The sequence below is a fragment of the Pongo pygmaeus genome, chromosome 3, assembly GCF_028885625.2.
Source record: "Pongo pygmaeus isolate AG05252 chromosome 3, NHGRI_mPonPyg2-v2.0_pri, whole genome shotgun sequence".
In the NCBI taxonomy this organism is placed as follows: Eukaryota; Metazoa; Chordata; class Mammalia; order Primates; family Hominidae; genus Pongo; species Pongo pygmaeus.
This window is the reverse complement of record NC_072376.2, coordinates 180,553,849-180,579,684: the sequence shown is the minus strand read 5'-3', so window position 1 is coordinate 180,579,684 and position 25,836 is coordinate 180,553,849.

Genomic DNA, 25,836 nt, shown 5'->3' with positions numbered 1-25,836 from the left:
ATTTAAAAGGCATGTGTAAATACTAAGTCCTCCATCTGCAACTAAGGCATTAAGCAAAGTATCAGGTTAGAGTTTTTCCTGAGACACCCCTATCAGTCATGCTATGGGAAGAGGGGATCCCTGGATTAGACAGGAGGAGAGAGACACTGGCATCAGTATCCAGAAGATCTACCTTCCCTCCTTCAATCTCCAGAATCACCCAAGGTTCCTGTGCTGTAATGGCAGCCTGAGCCAGGGGTTTGAGTCCCAGGACCTATCAGTCCTGCTGGACCATTTGTGAGACTGGTTCTGCACCCAGTGAACTCTGCCTCCAGGGGCAGATCCATCTCCAGTGGTTTCTGCCACAGGCTGGACAGGGTCAAGGTGGCTTCGTCTTGCTACCTGGACATTCCTTCTTAGAATGCCCTGACTTGCCACATCAATAACAGCTAGTGGATGCACCTCAGGGATCCTGGACTTTGCAAGCTTGCAACACTGCCACTAAAACCTCTGTCCTTCTCTTGTATTTCCTCTCCTTGCCTTGGGCCTCCTCTAGATCCCTATTGTAAAAGACCAAAGTGGCTATTCTCAGGAGATTTTCTGGGCTGCTCTCTGGTCCTACAGTTTGCTTTAGTAGTTTCCTTCTAATATCAGGAGGTGCCTATGTAATAAACTTGTCATTCAGGATGAGCTGTTCTCAACTGAATCAGGGGATAAAGAGGTGTATTTTATTATTACCTCTCAGCTTTTCCATAAAGGCTGTGAGATTCTCGTCTGGTATTTGGTCTATCATGGACAGTTTACAGTAATTGAGATGTTGGGCCCTGGTTTTCTGTAGGCCCCCTAATATGTACCTTAAAAAGTGCTTCCTTTTCCATTCATTTCTCAGGTTATTGGGGTTTCAATCCAGGTTGCCTACTGGAACTGCTTCCCTTACTAGTGGACATGGAGTTTCCACTTCTTCCTCACCTTCCCTACCCCCTTTTCCCCTTGATCTGCTACGGGAGGCATGTTTCTTGTCTCTGCATTTTTCTGCTGCCTGCAGAACGGCCTCCTTTTCAGCTGCATTGAGGGTCTGACTTAGCAGCAGCATAACATCCCACCTTGTGGAGTCAAACATCTGAGTTAAATTTTGGAAAATTTCTATATACCTAATGGGGTCATCAGAAAATCAGCATAAGTCTCCCTTTATTTGCTTAAGGTCTTATAATGAGAAGGGAACTCGAAATCTCATGGCACCATTTCCATCAGGCATTTCCTGCAGAGGTAAGAGTGAAGAGGGGAGAGTAGAATGTACTGGAGATGGTGGAGCTGGAGAAGCTGATGGTACTATTGCAGGGAGACTGGAAGGGTTGGGAAATTCAATAGCTGTCTCAGATTGCTCCTCTGGAACCTGTTTTATCTCTGCAGATCTATTCCCTGTGGGCTTGCCTGCCATGGCTGCTAAAAGGGGGGCTCCAAGCCGAGAGAGGAAACCCTAACTGTGGCAGAAAACAGTTGGTTGTATGAGGAGGCTGGAGGAGGCAGTGTCTGATTTACACAGGGCCCAGGGGATTGGATTGACAAGGTATGTCGTTCACATGCCGGCAAAAAAACTGGCCCTCCCACCCTAGCCTTTCAATATGCAATTTCAGGGTGCCATGATGTTGTACACACGTGCACACATGGAGATATCTGGGGGCGGCCATGATGCTTGGCGCACATGGTGATGAGAAGAAGGCGGGAATCGCCCTATCGGATGGACCCAGTTTCTAAAGGCTGGCATTTGTATACCAAAGCTTGCTGGCCTGGCCCTTCAAATCATTTTTCTGCTAGAAAAGAAATGTTTCTGGTGCTGCTTTAAAAGAAAATAAAACCTTACCAAGGACCCCTTATCCTCTCTATCTGCCTAAAATAATTTCTTCATAACTCCTATAATAAAAGGTGAGGTGTTGAATTATAATCCTTCTTGTATGAGTCTATGGAGTAGGGATTAGCAAACTTTTTCTGTAAATGGCCAGATAGTAAATAGTACTGGCTTTGCAAGTTTCATCATTTCTATTGCGCTATTGAGCTCTGACATTACAGCATGAAAGCAGTCATAAACAATATGTAAGCTAATGGGTGTTGCCATGTTCCAATATAACTCTATTTAAAGGAGCACAGATAGAAAGCATGGAAGATAATTTATGTATAAATAATATTTATTCCTTATATGACTGCTATTTTTTGTTTGCACTAAAATTATCAAATTATTATGACAACTTCCTTGAGAGAATACTAATCTTTCTTCATCATTTTACTTTAAAATATTCAAAATATTTTAAGTATGCTGACAATAATTTAATAGCATTCAAATGATGAAATGGTGAATTCCCGAAAAACTAATTCACACCCACAGTTTGTTAGTAAATGAAAAAGCTAGATATTAATTATAGGGATTAACATTTAGTATGTGCCAGATCACAGAAATGTTGAGCAATTTATTTAATCTATTTGATTTTAAGCTTCTAATTTGAAATATTAGATTTTAAAGTTAAAATACATTTAATGTGAGTTTTACATTAAAAACAAGGATCTTCCTCACTTAGTGAGTGTTGTCACATTAAGATGAAGACCTTGAGTGCTCATGCACATTGCTGAATTGTAACTGGGAAAGAAAAATCACTAATAAAATTGCTGATTCACGTAATTATGAACAGAAATAAATTTCATAGTCATAAGCAGCAATGTGTCATTCTTGTCATCTCTGCCTTACATATTAATTTTTTGTTTATGTGATATAATTTTATGACTCTAACTTTAGGGTCTCAATTCTAAAAATTAAAAAAAATATTAATGTAACATCTTAAATTAGCAGCCAAGAATGGAAAAGGAAGTGAGTGTAAATAATAGGAGATGCCAGTTGCATAATTTCACTGTTCAGAATTTGGAATAAATGTCTAATTATTCCATTTTTCTAATACATTTATAAAATAAAATTAACAAAATTCTGAGTTTTGTTAGGTTTAAGAGGAATTTAACATTTTATATTCAAAAAAGACTGGCTTTATTTAAATTTTATGAAAATGTGCTTTGATATATTAGTGTCTATATGAATAATTTAGCAACTCTTCGTCTGTAGTGTAATCCCAGGCAACTTCTTTAATAATCTTTGCTATTTTAGCACCTGTGAAAACAACGTTCTTCTAACTTACACTTTTAATTTCCATTATCTTAATTTGCATCTATTAAACTGTCTGATTTAAATTCATAGTTTTTCATTAAAAAGGCTTGACCAATGATGTGGGAAAGATACTCTGAGGACTTTTTCCCCCAAATCTTTGTCACCTATGAATTTCATCCCTTACTAAATCTTGGGTAGAAATTTTATTCTGAGCAATATATTTTCGAAGAGTAAAATATGTTCGATTAAGGAAAACACCAAATGTTTTAAAATTAATCTCTCTCCTAAATTAACGTGTGAGTACTCTTATAATAAGTCAAAATACAGCAAATCATATATAGAAATAAAGAAGGGGGCAATTGTAGGCCAAGAGTATTTTTATGTATATTATAATACTACCTCTACATTGAACATCAAGAATGATATACCCTTCACGTCTACTGATTTTTCATCCATATCTTTATCCACAAAATACTTTGGGACACTTATTTTTAATTTTATACTTATATTCCCACATACTGATTTTATATATTTATCCACAAATATCCAAAGTTTTTAAAAAGAGATGTGTAGAAGCTTATTTGTTTTTCTTTATATGTTAGTAAAGATAATGACATTGTCCTTCTTGACAAGGATATATACATGATAAAGATGCAGTTTAAAATTCTAACATCCATTAATTAAGTAAATTTAGAATACTGATCATGTCTTTGAGGTGCAGATCATTGTGCTGGGGTTTGTGTGAGATAAAATATTGAAGATTTGTCTACAAAGAAGTCTATGTTATAGAAGTTATACTGTAGTAGAAGAAATTTGTAGTCATCATTTTATGTACATTTTGAATCACAATAACCCACTGCACTTTTTGTAGCTTCTGTTTGGACTACAGGGAATAACTTTGTACTGTGTGGTCTAGCACTCTAACAGGGTTTGATAAAAACAGTTGAATAAACTGTTTACAGATGGCTGTTATTCCCCTTCACCTTTAATCCCCCACTTTTCCCAACCTGAGGCAACTACAATTCTGACTTCTATCACTCATTGATTAGTTTTTTCTCTTTTTAATCATTTTGTAAATATAGGCATATAAAGTACACTATTTTGTGTCTGGCTTTCTTTGCTCATCATTATATATATGAAATTTAGCCATGTTATTATGTGCATCTTTTTTTTGTATTTAAAAAAATCACTGCATGACGTTTGCTTGCATGAATATATCATAGTAGCGTATTCATGTGGTTATTTGTGAGCTTAAGTTTTCATCTGATTTCTTCATATCATGAACAAAACTACCATGATTTGGATATTGGATATAGATTCACTATACTTAATAGTGGAATTTTCTGATTTAACAGATTGGCAGCTGCTTAGCAATAGCAGATAATGTCGAACCATTTTTCAACTATGTAATGATATATCATTGTAATTTTTATATATATTTCCCTGGTAATTAATAAGACTGAGCAACTTTTTATATGCTTAACTGAATCATGTATTTAAGTCTTTGTCAATTTTATTTTTTAATTGAATTGTTTTTTTTCATATTTGCTTGTAGATTTCTTTAAATATTCTACGTGTGTTCTTTATTATATATATTAATTATAAAACTATTTTCCCAAATTATGGCTTGTCATTCTTTTTATCATGCCTTTTTAATACAAATTCTTAATTTTAATTAAGACTCCTACCAATATTTTACTTTAGGATTAATGCATTTTATAGTCTTGTGCATTGTTTATGAAATCTTTGCTTACTCCAGGATCATGGATATATTCCCTATCCCCTAGAAGCTTTATTGTTTATCCTTTTACATTTGGTCTCTGATTCTTTTCTGATTTAATTTATTTATTATGTAATGTGGAAGTCAAGTTTCACTTTTTTCATATTGTTATCCAATGATTTAAACATCGTTCATTTTTGAAAGGCCATCTTTTCCCCCACTGAATCACAGTGGGCTTTATTTTAAATTAGGTAGCAATACATGTATGAACCATTTTGTTATTGTCGTTGTTGTTGTTTAAATGCTTTATTTGTGTATCTTTGTGCCAATCTAGCTTTGTCTTATCTACTCTTCTAAGCTATTTGTGATAAGCTATTCTTGAGTTTCTAATTTTCAAAGTTTTATAACTTTAAGTATATTACAAAATGGTACTTTATATTGCATTCAAATACCTTCCTAAATTTTAGAGCTATTTTCTAGTAGTAATAGTGAGAGCTAGTTGATTTTAAGACTAGTTATCTGTGGCATACAATACCAGATGGAAAGAAGTAATTGTGAAAAACAATTGGTCAGGGGAACTACAACCACTATGACCAGCTTTTTTCTTATGCTGGACAGCAGGCTCAAGATTATGACAACCCCTCCCCAATCATTCTGAGTAATATATGGATAGTCTTTGTTACTTAGGATTTAATGAAAATTTTAAAAAGATAATAATTTACTTAAAAATGCCTGAACTTTTGTCTGAAGTGAAACTGTGTATATTTGACTAAACAAATGACAATTAATAGAGGTGTTTGTATATATTTTTTCTGTCAAAGACTATTGCAGAAATCTATAACTAACATCAGTAATGTAATCTAGTCTGAAATTACTTCTAGAGGTCCTGTTGGTTTGCTTCTGAGTCATGTGCTAAATTATTTTATTCTCATTGTATGGAAATTAAGTGTAATTGCTGCAAAGCTTTCTTTAGTAAAACTGATAAAACTTGGTACATTTTCTATATACATGCATTAGATCATTTAAATATATTTCTTTACGTATCCAGAAATTTTTCTGTTAGACTCTCATTGCTGGTTTCCACATCACACTAATCACATATGTGTAAATGAGACTCATTTCAGTCTCATTTCTTGATCCTCCGCATTGTTTTACATTATCTCTTGTCCAAAATACTCTTTCCAAAGTTACCCTAGACTTCCATAGTATACACACTTATGAATTGTTTCTATTTATCTAGCCATTGCTTCACTTTCACTACATTAAAACACCTTTTCTCTGTCTTTAAATATTTTATTAATAAAGATCTCTGCCTTAGCCCTAGACTCTTCTTTTTGGATGTTTCTACTCTCAGTGACCTTATCAATTTCCTTCGTTCAATTAGTAGGGTAATGCTTATGACTTCAATTATATATATATATATATATATATATATATATATATATATATATGGTATATTCCCAAAAGATTCTCTTTTCAACTCTCATCTGCATATCTTCAGTGCTCATTACACATTTTTTATGAGTTTAGATTGGCTTATTCTGTGTTCTATGGCACACATTACAACATAGATACTGGTTAGCACTCTGAATTTTAGGTTTTGTTTGTTGCAGGGAACAAATAATATAAAGCCTGACATACTTAATCAAACTAAATTTATCATAAAGAACTCTGACATAAAATGTGTCAAAACCCATTCTTAGTCAATTGATTGTATTGTTGAATTCTCTGAAATATTGTCTGTTATTAAAGCAAAACTAAGATTATTAAACTCATTGCAGTAAGAAAAAATACCATTTTGACAGACTACTTAGTGTTTCAGAAGAGGAAACTCAGATATGGAATATTTATTGGACTTTGGGGTCTGAGCTTCAGTGGCTTCATGATATATTTTCACGATGGTGAACTGATGTGAAGTGGGGTTCATTTACGATATAATAATTTAGAAATGACAAATACAGCAAATCAAGTGGCTTAAAGTGAGCTTGTTGCTTATTAAGTAAGCAGTTTGCCTAGATAAATCCACTATAGCCTTTGATAAAGTAATCTGTAGGGATTTCCTGAAGAGAACATGATAGTTATTTACTGACTTAGTCTCATATTTCCCTTGCAAAGTTTTCCTGGAAGACACAACTAAATAATATTGGCACACATGGCCTATTATTATTTAAGTCATATTTAAAGACATTTTCTCAGGTCACAGTCTCCTCATTGTTTTCATTGTTCAACCATTCCTGGAAGATAGACCATTACAGTCTGAGGGCATAATCAATCCTGGTGTGTATCACTACTTGAAGAGTCATGCTTGAATATCAGGCTTATGGTGACACTGGTTTCAATTAACGTATATAACAAGATTTTCTCTTCTTCGGGGTAGGTGATTGTTGTATCATCTGATGGATTTATAAGTCTGAAGATTATACTTTTAAACACCACAGTAAAAATAAATATTAACAGAAGGATTGTGGTTTGTTTGTTATATAGTTCTAAGTCAAGAACCAAAAGTGTTAAGATTAAGCCTAGAGAACATATTCTATCCCCAATATGAAGAACTCTCAGAATTAGATACATGGGTATTAGCCAAATACCTAATTTCACAATGTCTTCATTTTATTCCCAAATCTGCTAAGTAATATTAAAAATCAGAAAAGAGTATAGGTATATAAGTACAGTAGTCTTCTTCTAAAATGGCATGTATACTAATTCAAAAGGCCAGTGTTATATCTAGGGCTGCTCTGTTTTGGACCACCATCTGTCCAATCTCATGAACTTCTTAGGTGAGTAGGTCTATAGGCTGACTGATACTGTATATGTTCCCTGTCAATGTTTTAACATTTAGAATTCTCCCCACTTGCCAGGCATCTTGTAAAACATGATGTATATAAGCTTCAGGTCAAAAAACAATCCAGTATTTTCTTTGGTATGGTTAAGGTTCTAGATGTGAAAAGGAGACCAACTTTTCTCCTTATAAAATAAATCTCTTTTACCACTTCCAACACTATAAGCGTCTGCCGATTCATATGGCTTATGTAGCAGGGCTTCTTACGACGTAGCCCTATGCCAGCTATGGCATTCTTTCCTGCTTTGTTATCCACTCAACATTGACAGCTTTTCATATTGTTCAGTAATTGGGCCAGAGAAGTATCGCTAAGTATGAAATACGCTGAATTCAGAACCCAAAGAGGCTCATCAGGCAATGAGATTTTCTGGGGTTAGGAGGGGCAAAATGTAATAATTAGCCTTTACTTTAGATACCACACCCAGGCATGCCCCTGACCCCTGAACTCTTGGACTCCTAAAATTTTATGAATGAATCCAGAACATGAATCTGTAGGATATCCAGACCAGAATCTGTGCTCACCCTCCAGAACACATGCATCTTACCAATGCCTCCATGGTGCTAGTTACCTCTTGCCCATCTGGTCCAAACAATATGATCTCATCATTGTAATGTATTGATGTGATGCTCTGCAGGATGTCAAGATGGTCTGTACTTCCTTGGACTATATTATGTTATGTTTCTGATTGGGATAGGAAATGATTTATTCACCAAATCAATGGCTGCATACCACATACCTGGGGTCGTATAAGACTGCTGTGACAAAAGCACTACAACTGTAATAGCAGCTGCAATTAAGGCCACTATTGGACTGAGCTTGCAGTAGTCTACAGTCACATTGGTGAGTGTGTTTGAAAGTGTCAATTTGTACTTTATCTACCATTATTATTTGGGTCCTCATTGGCAGCGAGGAAATGAATAATTCAGTTCTAAAATCCCATGTTACATACATTGTTGCAGCTGGGTTCTCCAGAAGCAGGTGTTGAGACATATTTTGGTGCATGATGTTAAGGATTAATATCTGTGTAAGGTAGGTGAAGTTAGCAGGATTAAGTAGAAGACAAAGCTGAATAATGATGTAGACCTGAAAAAGCTTTAGTCTACCTAATAGAGAGTTCTAGCATAAGTATTGTTCAAAAGATTGTTGCATGTTAGGCCAAAATAGTTGGGCCTTTTTACCACCACCTTGCTCAGTCACAAGATTCAGGATTCTGTGGGAAAGGTGTGATATTGATTAACTAATCAGCTCTTTGGTTGAGCTAAAATATCCACTGACTGTACTTCTCATAGGTGGGCAGAAAGTCCTTAATTAAAAAGGGATGTGGGTGGTATCTGTGTCTAACACAGATGGTAATTCATGTTTACGGTACCTTCTCAACATCAGGTTCATGAATTCCTAGTGCATCTGAGGAATGCTCAGTCAGTTTCCAAAGGTGAGAGAGCACAACTAAATCAATGTACTCAACTCAAATATTACAAGGCATCTACATTTATGAGAATGTCTATTAAATGAATTGTATTCATTAGAGTACAAAAAGGTAAATATCTTTACTCAGCTCTGTAGACTACTTCCTTCATCAACTTTCACATATTTATTTTGCTTTCATGAAAGACATTTATATATAAACGTATATATATTTATATATTTATACATTTATATATGAATATAAATATATTTATATATTTATACATTTATATATTTATATATAACTGTATCAATAATTAAACATTAATATTTATATAAACATATAAGTATATGAATATGTTTATATATTAATGTACATATTTATATATTTATAAATAATAAAACTTATAAATAAATAAATATTAATATTTATATAAGTATATAAATGTATACAAACATATATTTTTTCTGGCATTAAGACATCTAGATCTGTGTAAAATAAAAACCTTACACTCTCAGCTTTGTAAATTCTCTCTACTGCAGCTTGGTCTGACTTCACCCTAAGAGTCAGTAGGTAGAAAAGTGCATGATCTATTTCTTCTCTATATCACATGAAGCAGTTTGAAACCATCCCATTTCAGTATGCTTCAGATACTTTTTCTTCTGAGTGATGTTTATAGCCTCTACAAGGGTCTCCGCATCTCAATATATATGCCAATACTGTTCTGGTGATATCACCTTGCCTCTAGAAACAAGGCTGTCTTAATGAGGAGTCCTTTCCAAAAAGCCTTATAATCGACCATATTGTGCAGGATTTATCTCCAGCCCACTGAATCCTTAAGAATCATTTTTTAAATCTTCAGTCCCAAAGTAGATACAAAGCTAGCCATTTGAGTTGAGGCAGATATTATTTCCTGAGCTATTTAGTCTCCAAAGCACACATGCCAAAGTCTACAAATGGTTATCTTGAACTTTCTGTCACAGAGCTTTAGGTGACATAGGTTTATCTTCAAAAGCAAACTGGCAATTCCAATAAAATAAATTCACCATCTCCAATCTCCACAACTTTCTAACAAATCTCATTTATGTTCTTCAGTCAAGTAATAAACGAAGGGTCACAAACCAGATTCCAAATATTTTTTCTAGTCCTATTTAGGTGATGGTATTTCTGTCCAAACTTTAAAACAACAGGAAAAGTCTCATTTAACATATTTGTGTATATAGATCCACTTCTCCCAGCCATAGAAATACATCAGAATCCTCATACTGTTTATCTGCAGAAGAAGGATGGTAAATTTAGGAAAAGAAAATGGCTCAGGATTTCACAAAGTGAAAATGGCAAAAGAAATAATTAAATTGCAAAATAGATTACATATAAATAGTTCAATGGTACTATATATCTTTCATTTTGAGGATGTCATGATGTAATAAATGTAACATGCCTACTACATATCATGTGATTTGCTTTATCTGATCCCATGTATCCCTGAAGATGTAGTCTCATAGATACCTCTGTTTTGGAGATGAGCAAACTACAGCTGCATGATTTGTTAACGTTTCACTACCAGTAAATGGCATTCTACATTTCAAACCCAGTTCTGTCAGAGTTCAGAGCCCAAGTATTTCCAAAGACACTTTTCCAGTCTGTATTTAGGTATGATCAGCAATGAAGAGATGGAAGGAAATTTAGGGTCCTGCTTAATCTTCTTACATTTATTTATAATCTAATTTATGTTTGTTTGTTTAATGTAACTCCTATTGTACCACTCACATTTTGTCACTGCCAGGCATTAGTTTGTCTTTAATCAATGTAGTGTGTTTATACTAAAAACATCCAAGATTGAAATGGATAAATTTGAAGAAGGCCATTTTGGTGATGATAGAGGAATCTCAATATTAATGACTCCGCAGTGCAGGTATCAAATAATAATTTATTCCTATTGGTGGAACCCAAGGGAGAGATTTGCATGTGTGTACCAGCCATATATATATATAATATATATACATACACATATGATATATATTAATATATAAAATAGAGAAGATATAGATGTATATGTACATGAATATATGTGGGTGTATATGTAGAGAGAGAGAAGGACAGTAAACACACACACATGTATTCAAGTAAGATAAGATGATTTGCATGAGGGTGCATTTATGTATAAGATAAGGTGCGTTTGCACAAAAAACTTGAATACAGAATTGAAGATAGACAAATTATTTAGATTGTTAAATTGTGTAGGAGAGGGGCATTTACTTCGGCCACCCGTATCTAGGCAGTAACCATAAGAAATATTTTAGGCACTTAATATATAGCAGGTGGATAAAATAGACACATTTTTCTGTCACAATGGGGCTTATATTTTATCAGCATTAATAATTAAACAAGTAAAAATAAGGGTGTTTGGTTGGTATATGGTGAATGGGGTCACCACTACTTAACCCATGTCTGTTATTAGAGGTAATTAACAACACCTCTGTTTCAAACAAACAATTATAATTACACTTGACAAATGCATTCCAAAATATTGAGCTATCAATCATTTATTGCCTCTTTTACCAAGAGCCAATCTTAGGTTACAAAGAGAGAATATTCCCTTAATAGGCAAAAGTAATTTCCTAAGGTGAATATACAAAATGGATCTTTAATGACTAACCCTCATCAGCTTTTAACTTAAATGCCTGTCTCATCTAAATTAGCTAACAGATTTAGATGATCAAATATGATAACCTGTTAAGAACCTTTGGATTACATACCATAATTATGTGACTCAAAATAAAGCTCTATCATTTACATGGGGTTAGATTGATAACTCACATTTGCAGAATATTTTATTCAGCAGTTACTCTGGTGTGTAATTGAGCATGAGGAGGGGCTGTAATGTGGACAAGTTTTATATATATATATTTTTTGACTTTCAAAATTCTTTTTTTTAATGTGTGTATATATTTTATATTCCTTTTCTTCTTTTTTTTTAAATTATACTTTAAGTTTTAGGGTACATGTGCACAACGTGCAGGTTAGTTACATATGTATACATGTGCCACGTTGGTGTGCTGCACCCATTAACTCGTCATTTAACATTAGGTATATCTCCTAATGCTATCCCTCCCCCCACCCCCCACCCCACAACAGGCCCCGGTGTGTGATGTTCCCCTTCCTGTGTCCATGTGTCCTAATCTAAACCTAATAAGAACCTGAACATTTTGTGTTATTATTTCTGAGCAAGTTCAACACGGCCAAGCAACCATGTCACTGCTGCTGCCACCATTATTGCTACAGGTAACGAAACCTCATATTTGTGGTGCTAATTGACAAGGTGAGACCATGGCAGTTAGCATTGGCCAGAGTGGACTCACAGAAAATCTACATTTCCCAGTGACAATCTGGAGAGGTCGTGATACAAAGTACAAAGCTGTAGTATAGCGATGCCCAGTGGGAACATTGACCAATGGAAGACAGGTTTTGGCAGGGGGCTTTTGGATAAATTATTCACAGTTCTTCATGGCAACTGAGGAATGAAAAAGTTCATATATTCGGAAAGGAGACTTTTACTTCTCATAAAGGGTTGCAGCCTGCAGGGTGGCCAATCTGATATGTTGGGGAGCACAGCCTCCAGTCAGAAGCCCAAAGCAGTTTGAGGAAGAGGAAAGGGGATTACGAATTTATGCTAGCAGTAGGGCTGACTATGCATATTAAATAAGCTATAAGAAGAGCCATAAATATTTATAATGGGAGAAATGCGAGCATGCGCAATGGAGCTTCATCCTCTTTCATGGGTTCCAGGTAGACTGGCCAGAACCACTCTGTGGTTGGTTGTTTCTTCTCAGGAAAAACGTTGGTCAATTGTTGTGTCCAAACAGCAAAAGAGAGGGCAGTGTCAGTCAGTTGGTTGATATCATTGGTGGAATTTTTTGTAAGGGCTGGTTTCTGTATAGCCTTTAGGGAAGAGAGCTTAACAATGACTGTTAGGGAAGTAGGGAGTATAACTAAGCAAGGTGTGTCTGACCTTCTGTCTGTCCTGACCAAAAACTCAGTTTTCAAGTTTACTCTGGGGTCTCCTTGGCCAAAAGGGGTTCCATTCAGTCACAATGAAATTGTGGGGCTTTCAATTTCATTGTTATTTCTCACTTACCTGGAAAGGACCCTTTTAAGACATACTGCTTCATGTAACCTCCATAAAGATATACAGAGAAACTGGGCAGTTATCTGCTTCTGGCTGGGATAGGATCTTACACAATGCTGTTTCTTAAAAATCCTTTTGAATTGAGGAAAACTTACCCATTTCCTTTGTGAATAAAATATGTCCCACCGATTTCCCCACAGGCAAACCTTCCCTCCATTTCCTATTCATTTGTTATCTTATTTTAAAAATATGTGTGAAGCATCTACTATGTGCTAGTAACTATGCAGGATATAGCAATAAAAAAATAACAGAAATAGTTTCTACCTTCCTGGAGCTCACGTTCTAATGTTACAGAGTAAAAGAAACACATGAATACATATATATTTACGTAGGCATAGCAGTTAGCAATTAGTGCTGTGCAGAAAAATGAAGCAGTGGAAGGGGAGGGATTTATTGGTTAGCAAAAGGCTCTTCAAGGATCTGACATTTGTCTCTAAATAAAGGGGTCTGGCCGAATGAATATTAAAAGAAAAAGACATTCCAGAAGGAAGAGTTAAGGCAAAGGGCTGCAGAGCTGCATGTTTGGGGCTTTCATGGAACTGGAAGTCCAGTGTACCAAGGGAAGCCATTGCTTCTGATGTTCTTGTTTTAGGAATGCATATTCACTGCTAAGGACACAAAGGAGTAAATATAGGCACAATAATAGCATGCTTTGTGCACAATGAAGGGTTATCCTTAGATCTCACTAATTTTTATCAGAATGAGCTTTCCAAATCTCAAATAGAGGCAGGGCATCACTAATATGACATGAGCATATGTATTTGTAGCTAACTAATTAACTAAGCCTCATTCTTTGCAAATATTCACTTACATTACATCTCTTTGTGAGTGAGAAAAAAAATCTATGATGTCTGAGAAAATTTTTTTGTTATTAAAAATTAAGTGTTATTAAGTGTATCTTCTCAGTCCCTCTTGTGACAGACTGATAATGTGGCCCATTTAACAGTCCCTGTGAATGAATTTACGTAAGAAAAGTCCCACATTTACTTTCCTATGAATGAATGTAAATATGGTATCAATGGAAATATGAGCATTTTAGAGATAACAGGAAGGGAAATGCATAATCCACATATATAGGTATATTTCCTCCTTGACAATGGTGATTAGGTGGTTCCCAATTTAAATATTACTTTCTATTCAAACCAGCTTTTTCGATTCCATAAATATCTATTGTGTGCCTAGTATGCGCCATGCACTGTTCCAGGCTGTGGGGACATATTTGGAAATACAACACAGGAAAAGCTCTGCCCTCTTGGACTGATTTTTTTGTTTTGTGCTCTTAAGTTTGTACCAGATTTTAGGTGTGATAGGAATTTATTTGGTAAAGCTATAATAAATTTTCAGATTTCTTAAATGTTGATTTGGAGCGTAGAGATACGAAATTAAGGCAACCACTATGGAACTCAAGAGTTCCATTTAAAAGATTTATGCTTTCTCTCTTTCTATATGGGAAGCAATATAAAACACCTTTTTTAATAAAATGTTATGCCATTTTAATAAAAGAAAATGTTTTTATTAATAGACCTATTCTAAGTTCTGAAATAGTGTGTTCATTGTGGTGCTTAAAACATGCTAGCAAGCTTTAGTTTAAGCATTTTATTTATTGCTATAAGTATGTTTATCTACAGTAGTTTTACAAGCAAATATTCCTAAGTGGTAATACAGCAATTCTGCTTTACTTTTTCTAAAATTTACTCAATTTATATTGACTTGTTTGCCCTCTTTCATTCTTTTTGACACAGCATTACAAAGAGATTTCTTAAGTGAGCGAAAACCAGACCATACATTTCTTGCAGTTTCCATAAATCCACTGTGGAACTTCAAAAGCAATATTTAAAAAGTTAAGCAACAAGACAAGGTGTACTTAGAAATAAAAATAATGGATATTTTCTCGAAGAACTACAAGCACATGTTTTGTACCTGTAGTCCAAGCTACTTGGGAGGCTGAAGTGGGAGGAGCACTTGAGTGGAGAAGTTCTGGGCTGTAGTGCCCTGTGCTCATCAGGTTGTCCTTGGCATCAATATAATGCCCTCCTGGGAGCAGGAGACCACCAGATTGCATAAGGAGTAGTGAATTGGCCCAGATCAGAAATAGACCAGGTCAAAATTCGCACACTGATCAGTAGTGTGATTGAGCCACTGCACTGCAACATGAGCAACATAGTAAGACTCCATCTTTAAAAAGAAAAAAAGAAAAAGAACACTGTTTTGCATGTTTATAGAGCTAATTGTATGCTAACTCCCTCTTGATTTTATCTATCAACATTTGGATTTTAAGAAATGTTGTTAATGGCATTATCTTTAGAACTGGGTAGTCTCCAAGATGTTGCCTCACTACTTGTTTCATTCAACATATGTTTATAAGGTATATACTATGTTTCAGGCACCAGGACTATAAACAAAGAAACAAAACATGATCCTTATACATTACATTTTATTAACAGAGGCAGAGTCATGAGAAAATAATTACATTGAAATATGGCAGGTATATTTAATGTGTGGACTATGATACAAGTTCTATGATTGGAAAAGTAAAAAACTATTCTGTTTCAAGGAATCTATAAAATAACTGAAATATCTCAAGATAAGATGGAAGGATATTCTTAGTGTATCATAGCAAGAGAGAATGGAGTGGTATAAGGAAGAATTCTCAGAGAATGTCACTTCTAAGCCAGGTCATCAAGGACAGAGTTTTTATCAAGTTAAGAAGAGGATAAAAAGCGATACAAGTAGATGAAGCAGCGTGCAAAATAGCATAGAAGAAAAGGGGATTGTGGAGTTCTCAAAACTGTAGAGTGATCAATGTAGCTACAGAAGGTAAGTGATTTTAAACAAATACATATTTTTAGTCTAGCAGCAGTGGGATAAATAGTTTAGAGGGAGCTACATAGAAAAAAGGGTGATTTGGGAAATTTGTAATAATCCAGGGAATAGTGATTTTCTACTTCATAAAGAGGTAGCAATGAGAAAAACAATTTAAGAGAGAGCATAGATGAAGAGTTGATCATTCATGGGAACTGGTAGGAAATGGTAAGAGAAAAGAGGTATTAAGAAAGACTTCTAGTTTTCAGGAGCTATTCCTGGAAAAAATGGGAGCATGAAAATATAATTTCATAAAATATTAAATGTAGAAATGGCCCAGATTTTGGAGATAGTATGTTTAGATTGGGAGATTAGAGATAGCTAAATATTAATAGAGCACAGGAGAGAAGAAGGAAAGTGTCCAATGTAACAGAAAAGACAGGTGATAAAAACTGTAAAAGCTGACACTGCATTTCCCAAGTAGGACATTTTTAGTGATCAGAAGGAGGAGTTCCAATGGGGCAGTGAATTAAAATTTAAGATTGTAGTGAATCTAACAAGAGGACATAGAGCCACAAAATATGCATTTCTTTTTAAACACAATGGGCCTAATGGGAAGCAGGAAATATATATTTTTGATATTTCTTTTATTAAAGAAATGATAGTCTTGAAATACGTTTATGTTTATTTAAAGCCAGTATAGAATTTGAAGATAAAGATAAGAGTGGATAAGGAAAAGTCTCTGAAATGTATTCAAAATACAATTGAAGTACAAAAGAGGAAGCAACTTCCTCTGCCTGTGAGAGCTGACAAGCACTTTGTGGTAAGCATCCTATCCTATTTATTACATTTTAAAATATTTAACAACTAGTGACATATAAATGTATATGTGCATTTTTTCTTTTTCTATAACGATATGAAATATTACCAGTGCAATTTCTCTCTTCTGTCGTCCTTTGCATGGTGTGTTCAATCTAGCCGGATTCGACCTAAATATATCTATTTATGGAATAATGAAAGAGTGGAAGACCTATGAGTGACTTAAAGCTTCTCTGGTTATCAGTTTTACCCAATAAACGTCATTTTCTGTTTAAAGATCACAGTGCTCCTGGTGTGTGTGTGTTCCTGTTGCTGAACCTTATTAAAGGTTTGCTAACTGCATAAAGATGAAGGAGTACCCACGTAAAAGGGTAAAAGGAAAAGATGAAGGTTGTTTGTTTGTTCATTAGAGTGGTAAGATATTTTAGGTTTTGGTGTGACTAACCTTTTCCTGGGAATGCATTTCAGGCTACTCTAATCTATTCATTAAGTCACTACTCAAGGAAACTCAGACTAATGCTATGATGCTATATTCTTGTAGGAAGTATTTTTTCCTTTAGAATAACTTCTCTCGTTTTTCTAAAATAATATCCTTGTAAGATATTAATAAACATTATCTGATAAAAAATACTACTGGCAAAATAATCAGATAATGCAAAAAAGATTTCCCTGTTTTAAAAATTTCAGAGTGTCTGTGATAGCTTCAAAGCACATCTGCATATTCTTTGGTAGTCTTTTTACCAAAAGGAGTCCAATTCTCTCCCCATTGAATACAGGATGGTCTTAGCAACTCAATTTTAACCAGTGCTAATAAGTGGAAGTGCTGCTGTCGAGACTGTGCTAAGTCACAAAAAGACCATGCAGCTTCCTCCAGCTCCCTTTCTACTAGCGGGATGCTTATTCTTGAAATACAAGCACCACGCTGTGCAAACGCCAAGCAGCCACATAGAAAGTCCATATGTTGGTGTTCTGGCAGCACCTCAAGCTGAGGTAGCAGGTGACAAACAGATGAACTATAAGAAACACAGTCAATTGAAGGTGCAGGCGATTCCAGCATCCAGCCTTTGCCTAGCCCCAGCTGATGCCAAGTAAGCTCTATCAAACCTTTCATGAAGATTCACAAGCAAAGTAAATGTCATTGTTATAATCTTTGGATTTTGTAGTGGTTTATTATTTAACTGTAGATACTAGAATGACCATCTACTAGCTAATGACACAATGCAGTTTGTGAGAGGAACAAACTATATGTTGTTTTCTGAAATTTTCTCATAAATGTGTGTACTGTAGAATCCAATTTGAGGAATGCTTAACAGCAGTATTTTTTCTGAACTTTTCAATCATCCTCTTCCTTTAAAAATATTTGCTGAGCATTATATAGGGTATATGTCTTAAAATGTCTACTGTTTTCATCTATGATTTTCCAAAACTATAACCTGATAATGCTGCATTTTTCCAAGGGGCCTGTCACTTCCACTACACACACACACACACACACACACACACATACACACCTTCCTTTTTTGTTAGGACAGAATAATGTATAAAGTAGAAGTTACCCCAACTTGTTATTTTGGTTTCTTAGAAAAGAATTTATGAACCAAATAATTTGGGAGTTCCTTGGACACTATATTTTAAGCAAATGAATACTGAATAGAGCTGGCTATTTGAAGTACTTTCATAAAATATTGTGTTCTATCAAAACCATCTTTTTTCATTATATGAATGTACATAGTATGTTTCCTTACTGATATCATTTCAGTCTTTTTCTTCTTTGGTTATCAGTAAACTTCTACCTTCACATTCACACATTTCCATGAAAATATGTGCTTTCAAGAACTACATTTTGTACTCTGCCTTTCCTCTTCAGAAGTATATTTCTTTTGAATATGGAATACCTGTAGCACATTGCCATTTTCCAATCTTGATTTCCATCTCACAAAGTCACAGTGAGAACAATAAGATTATATTTACCATCCTGTTTTAGAGTCTCAATTTCAGTTTACTTATTATCTATCCTTGATATGTTGGTTTATAGATACTGAATCTATAAATATACTAAAATGATAGAACCTTAAGCTATGGTCCTGAAATGCAATTTCAAATCACAGATGGTGTTTTCAAACAGAGAAACTCTTTATAGATTTTATTTTCTCTTCCGTAGTCTCAAAGCTCCAGGATAATCTGTTACACTGTAATACAAGGTTTCATTAGACCTATTGAGTTTCTATATTTAAGACTCAGAGTACTGAAAAACACACTATTTATTTTTTGTATGTTTTTCATTCTTCCCATATTCAATTCCCTAACTGTAATCAAATGTTGAAATTATTTCATTTTTAACAGTTTTTCTATCTATACTAAATCAATAATAAATGCATATGCAGTCCCTTCTAAAAAGGTATCATGTTTAGGACAAAACAATCTTGTATTAATAACAGAAACACTCTTTTATCTGTATGTTGTTATTTTTTGTATGGCATCTATGAGTAAAACTAGAAAACAACACAGCGTGAAGGAACATAGGGCTAATTTTCTGAAAATCTAGACAGTAAATTAAATTTTATGATAAGCCAATAATTAATTAGCTATGGGTGAATGGACAAATATAATTACAATAAAGCATTATACAATTCCAAAATAATAATTCTGCATTATCCTATGTCAATTTCTAAAGCATCTAAAATGTTTTTTTCAGAAGTTGTTCTGAAATATAAGAAAATAAATTAATTCAAATATATTTATTCAGTATCTCTTATAACAGTTTTAGACATAAGAAATAATGAATTGGAAAAAAAATCTTTACTCTCTTTAAAATATATTGCAGTAAAGGATATAAAGAATAATTGTATAAAGGAGGAAACAAATAGAGTCTTGTGTCACTTAGTGACAGGGATGTGTTCTGAAAAATGTGTTGTTAGTTGATTTTGTCTTTGTGTGAACATCCTAGAGTGCACTTACACAAACCTACATGGTATAGCCTACTACACACCTAGGGTATATGATAAAGCCAATGGCTCCTACTACACACCTAGGGTATATGATAAAGCCAATGGCTCCTACTACACACCTAGGGTATATGATAAAGCCAATGGCTCCTACTACACACCTAGGGTATATGATACAGCCAATTGCTCCTGCTACACATCTAGGGTCTACGATATAGCCAATTGCTCCTACTACACACCTAGGGTATATGATATAGCCAGTGGCTCCTACTACACATCTAGGGTATATGATATAGCCAATGGCAGGTTACTGCACTGAATACTGCAGGCAATTGTAAGACAATGTATATGTTTGTGTATTTAAACATGTCTAAATATAAAAAACACATTGAAAACATGTAGTTATAATTTTATGGGATTATCATGGTATATGTGGTCCAACATTTGCCAAAATGTTATGCTGCACATGACTCTAATTCAATTTCAGGAAATACTAAGGACTAAAAGAGAGAAAAAAAATCAAAGCAAAGCATTAGTGAATTAGTAATTAGGACCCAGGTTAGCAGTAGTATATGGGTTGCCAGAGACACAGAATATTTAGGTGATAAAATCTATGGTAAAAAAATAATATTCGAACGTACATTTGAAAACTGTGTAAAACCAACGCATGAGAAGTCTTGGAGAATAGCATTATAGGCAAGGTGAAAAACCATCTAAAAAGCCCAGATGAGAGTCATTTTGAGTACTGAAGAAATCAGAGACAGTCGTTGCAGCAAGAGAAGCAAAGAAAAGAGCTAGAGTATAGCACGGCATTAATAGCACTGCCTGGAGCCAGAAGGCTTCAGTTAAATCCTGGCTCCGCTATTACATAATGCTGGGCAATTTCTTTAGCCCCTCTGAACTCTGTTGTTTAATCTGTTAGTTGGGACTAATAGCATTCTTGTCTTATAGAACTAACAGGAGCATGGAACGATTAATACATCTAAAGGCCTCAGAACAGGGTAGCAGCTACATCAGTGTTCTCTGATGCTGCACTTACGGTAGGTGAGGTCACAGAGTTAGTCAAAAACCAGATTATATAGCACTTCGTAGGCTATAACATGAAGTTTATATTTTATTCCAAATGTGATGAGAACGTTAGAGACTTCCAAGAAGATGACAGATGTGATCTGATTTATATTTGGAAAAGATCAGTTTTTGTGTGCTGAATTCAGGAATTGTGCCGTGTGGTGTTTGATGAGCAAGGAGACAAGTTATGAGACTATTTCCATAACCCGGGCTAGAGGTGAAGTTGGGTTGTGCACTGATGAAATTAAAATACTTTTATTGGTCTTGATTTTCACAACCGTAAAATTGATTCTACACCTGAAATATAATTCCTGGACTTGGATACGAGATATTATGGAACACTGAAAAAATATGAATCTTTAAAGGATAAGAAATATCTTGATTTTAGTCCTACCTCTGCTGTTAGTGTATTGTATTAACTTGGGTTGGTGACTGGATATTTCTAACATCACTTATATAGAAAATCTGTCACTTAACTAGAAGACAAAGGAGAGGACTTCTGGCTCTAAAATTCCACATTACTTCTGGTCCTAAAATTCTAAGCTAACTTTTATTTGGAGTTTAAAATATATATTTTAATATGAAAAGATAAATTAAAGTGTTACATGTTGAATCAAAAATAATCTTTTAAATTATTGATCAGTTCAAATTTAGCTTTTATTTCAAATAAATTTTTGTTATTTTCCAAATTGAAAATATTTGTCAGATAATTATCCTTAATAATCAAATAATTTTCTCTTGTTTTATAAGGCATGCATAATTTCTTAGTTTTAGAGTTATGGTTAAGGGAAAAATTCAAAACATTTCAAAAATTTGCATTCATCAAAGTGAATTGTTCAGTTATTTTCAGAATTACATATGATTATGTCTAAAAATATTTTTAGGATAAAAACTTCTCAAGGCTAACACATGAATATCAATTTAAATTTATTTTTGTAGTGCACGGTCCCTCACTAGCATTTATACCCATCTCTCTTTCTCCTGTTTGCTATGATACTGCTTTCTCTTTATTTGCTTCCCATCCCTTGCATATTCTTGTCCAAAGCCAACAACCCAGCATTCTGCATCAGTCCCCTCTGGTTTGTTCTTAAGGCACTTCATGTTTTCTGTTGAGCATTAGAGCATTTTATGAAAATAGATGAGCACCGTAAACTCAGTAGCAAAAATAATTTAAGAACTTTGATATCTTAGGGTTGCAAGTTCTTCTGAGGCTTTAAATTCCTTGGATTTTTCTGATTTAAAACTCTATATAAGGGATATTTTTCACAAGGAATACAACCATTTTTTCATTTAATTGCATACTTCATACTTTATTTTTAACCAAATATTTACTTTAAAAATTGCAGCTAAAAAGTTTTCAGTTTTTAAACCAGTGTACTGCCAAGAAACATTTAAATCAAGAAACTTAGTATTATGCTAAATTAATTTGTTCAATGAGTTATTTAATAGTAATTTTCCCTTAATTCTACATAAAATATAGAATATATTTTCTTCCAATTGTATCACACATGTTGATAGATGTTATGAAGTATACAATAGCTTTATCTGGATATGATGTACATTTTACTTCTTTTTCTTTTTATTACTTTTATAAATGATAATGTTAACTGTACAGATAGTTTTTAATTTTTACAAAGTACACTTTTAGAAAAGCATCCATAAATTTTTGACAATGCATTTAACAAAAAATGCTCTTAGAGAAAATAATAGATACCATTAACACGTAAAATTGATTGTAAAATAAAATTTATGAGAAATGATATAGAGTTTCAAAACCACATTCCAAAAATTGTCTGAATATATTAGAATAAACATGTTTGATAATAATAAAAAGATAGAAATGAAACCATAATCCATTTTTAGAATACTACTGAACTAAAATATCATTATGATAATTCCATAGATTTGAATTTATATATTCTTTGAAATTTCAATATATTCAAGAAAAAATTACTCAAATGGTGTCTATTATCATTTGTCTTGAATATGATGAGGCAATTTTGTTCCTTACCATGAAAAGAATATTCCTGTGTATATTACCACTGCTATCTTTTGATAAGGGGATATGATAACTTTCTCATTTTTACATTTTCTCTTTCTTTGCTAAAATAGACTATAAAGTAATTAGCCAAGAGAAAAGAGGCTCAGAGGCCATTTTAAGTGCTAAAACAATGATATCCAGTTTTTTCTCGCTTCAGTGATATGAGGATATGGGGACATAGCAGCAAATTGAGCTTAAGAAAGACTCTTGAGAAACAAAAGTTGAAAAATAATAGGGACATGGGCTTATCTAGAAGGATTAAAAATGTTCTCCCCTCGCGCCACTGCACTCCAGCCTGGGCGACAGAGGGGGACTCCGTCTCAAAACAAAAACAAACAAACAAAAAAATTCTCCCCTCAATGTTTAGGAAAATTGTCCAGAGAGGCCCATCTGATTATAGAATTACAGGAAAAATGGTCAAGATTACATGTTAGGGCTGCCTTTTATCTAATTTGTCTATAAAGACTCTTTAGATATTTTATTTCATAATTTAAGTATCAAATTAATTTGTACCTCTGTTTAACACGGTAGCATGCAATAAGGTAATTAGTTTTGATTCATAATATATGAAAGAAGTTTTGCTTTCAAATGTTAATATTTAAGTTGATTTAAGACTATAGACTAAAATAGTAAATACAACATTAACTCTTAACTTATGCTTATTCTCCATAGATGTCAAATTACAGGTAACTATGAGTTTTTAAATAGTCTTTTAAATCAAAATGAATATTTCCAGAACACAGAATTCATATGAAAACTAAAACAATACACCTCCTTAAGATGATACTTAATACTACCTTCATAATAAAATATCCGGAGCAGAATACAAGTGATGAAAGGTTTTAAAACATGTTGCTGCAGGCATAAACACCTGCGTATTTATTTAGGGAAAAGAAAATGAAAAAAAAAATTAAATCAATGTTTCATAGGTTGTCTCTTTTATTTAAATGAAAATTACTAAAACATTTAGAACATAAAATCATACTAAAGGATAAGTGTCAGACTACAGGCTAACGTGAAATAGTAAACAAAACACTGTTATTCATCAATTTCTGTAATTCATGTTAGTGCAAAATTGTCTATATGCAAGTAGCTGTGTTATCTGAGTTGTTAATCCTTACACACTATGAGATTCAGAAAATATGTTTAAAAATCCTTGTTCATCTCATAGCACTGTGAAAGCAAAAGTTGCTCCAAAGTTAAACAGGCAGGGAAGACTTTTTCAAGCTATTGCAATAGTGGAGAGAGGCCACAGCTGTCTGCACTCAACACCACTGAAACGAAGGGCAAGAATTTTAAAAAGTTAGAGTGCAGAAAGGGAAGATCAAAGGCCATCTCTGTTATAACTACAGAAAAAGTTAGACTCCTACTCAACTGCACAGCCTGGGAGACAGAGGCACTATCTTGCTTGATAATTACATTTCAAAGGGATGACTCCCAGGTTCTTGACAGCCCTGGGTTGTAAAATTGGCAAGTTTTTTTTTTTCAAGATTTACATTTCAAAGGGGCAGAGAAAGAATTTACAATTATAAGTTTTCTAAGGTAAGTGCTCCAAGAAAAAAAAAGGTCAGGGCACAGAGTCAGGAAGAAGCCTGCCTAAAATCTAGTCACAAGGGAAACATTCAGGCTTTCCTGGTCAGCATGCATGCACATATGCACATACATGTTCGCATGTACCAGCAAAACAATAATGGTGATCATCATAACAACACCTAGGTGATATATTTTTATGATCTTATTTACTAATCTGAGTTAATCATCAAATCAATCCTATACTCTTGTTCTTATTATTCCAATTTCAAAATGAGACATCTGAAACTCAGATACACTAAGTAACTTGCAGAAAAGTTTAGAACATAAATACATGTAGTATGAATTCTTCAGACCCTAAACTCTTAAAAATCAGGTAATAGGCAAAGTATCTTTGATTACAGTAAGGTCTTCTTACATAATTTGAACCTCACTGAGGTTTGCTGGGCCCCTTTCCTTGCTGATGAATGTCACAGAAAAATTAAACTCAAGTTGCTTCTACTAAGCCTCAGCACTTGGAATGGCTCTGTTTAAAGAAGCAATGGAATGGCTCTGTTTAAAGAGATGACACCAAGAGAGGCATCCCTCCTTTCCCTGTGGAAACTAGAGTGCATCTATTCTGTTCTGTTTTGTTTTGTTTTGTTTTGTTTTGTTTTGTTTTGTTTTGTGAGATGGAGTCTCGTTCTGTTGCCCAGGCTGGAGTGCAGTGGCGCGATCTCAGCTCACTGCAACCTCTGCCTCCGGGTTCAAGCGATTATCTTGCCTCCACCTACCGAGCAGCTGGGACTACAGGGGCGCGCCACCACACCCCGCTAATTTTTTTGTATTTTTAGTAGAGACAGGGTTTCACCATGTTAACCAGGATAGTCTCGTAGTCCGCCCGCCTTGGCCTCCCAAAGTGCTGGGATTACAGGCATGAGCCACCGTGTCTGGCTGAGAGCATCTATTCTTATTTCCAAGAAGGCTGTCTTACCCTTCTGTCTTTCCATCCTCTTGCATGTGGGTCTGAGATATATATATATATGTATGAGATATGAATATATAATATATCATATATATCACATATATCATATATATGATATATATGAGATAGATATATATGAGATATATGTATATATTTATTTCCGTCTAGTAAGAGGATATATATATATATATGTATATATATGATATATATGTATATGTATATATATATGTATATATATGTATATATTATATATATATGAATGAAGAAAAAGAGGACTCTTCTTCCTTTAGAGGGGATGAGGCTAGAGGTCTAGTACAGGAGCACAGGCCTGGACTGAAAAGGACCTTTCAATGTTAGCCTTGGTGATTTAATAAGGAGAAAGATAGATG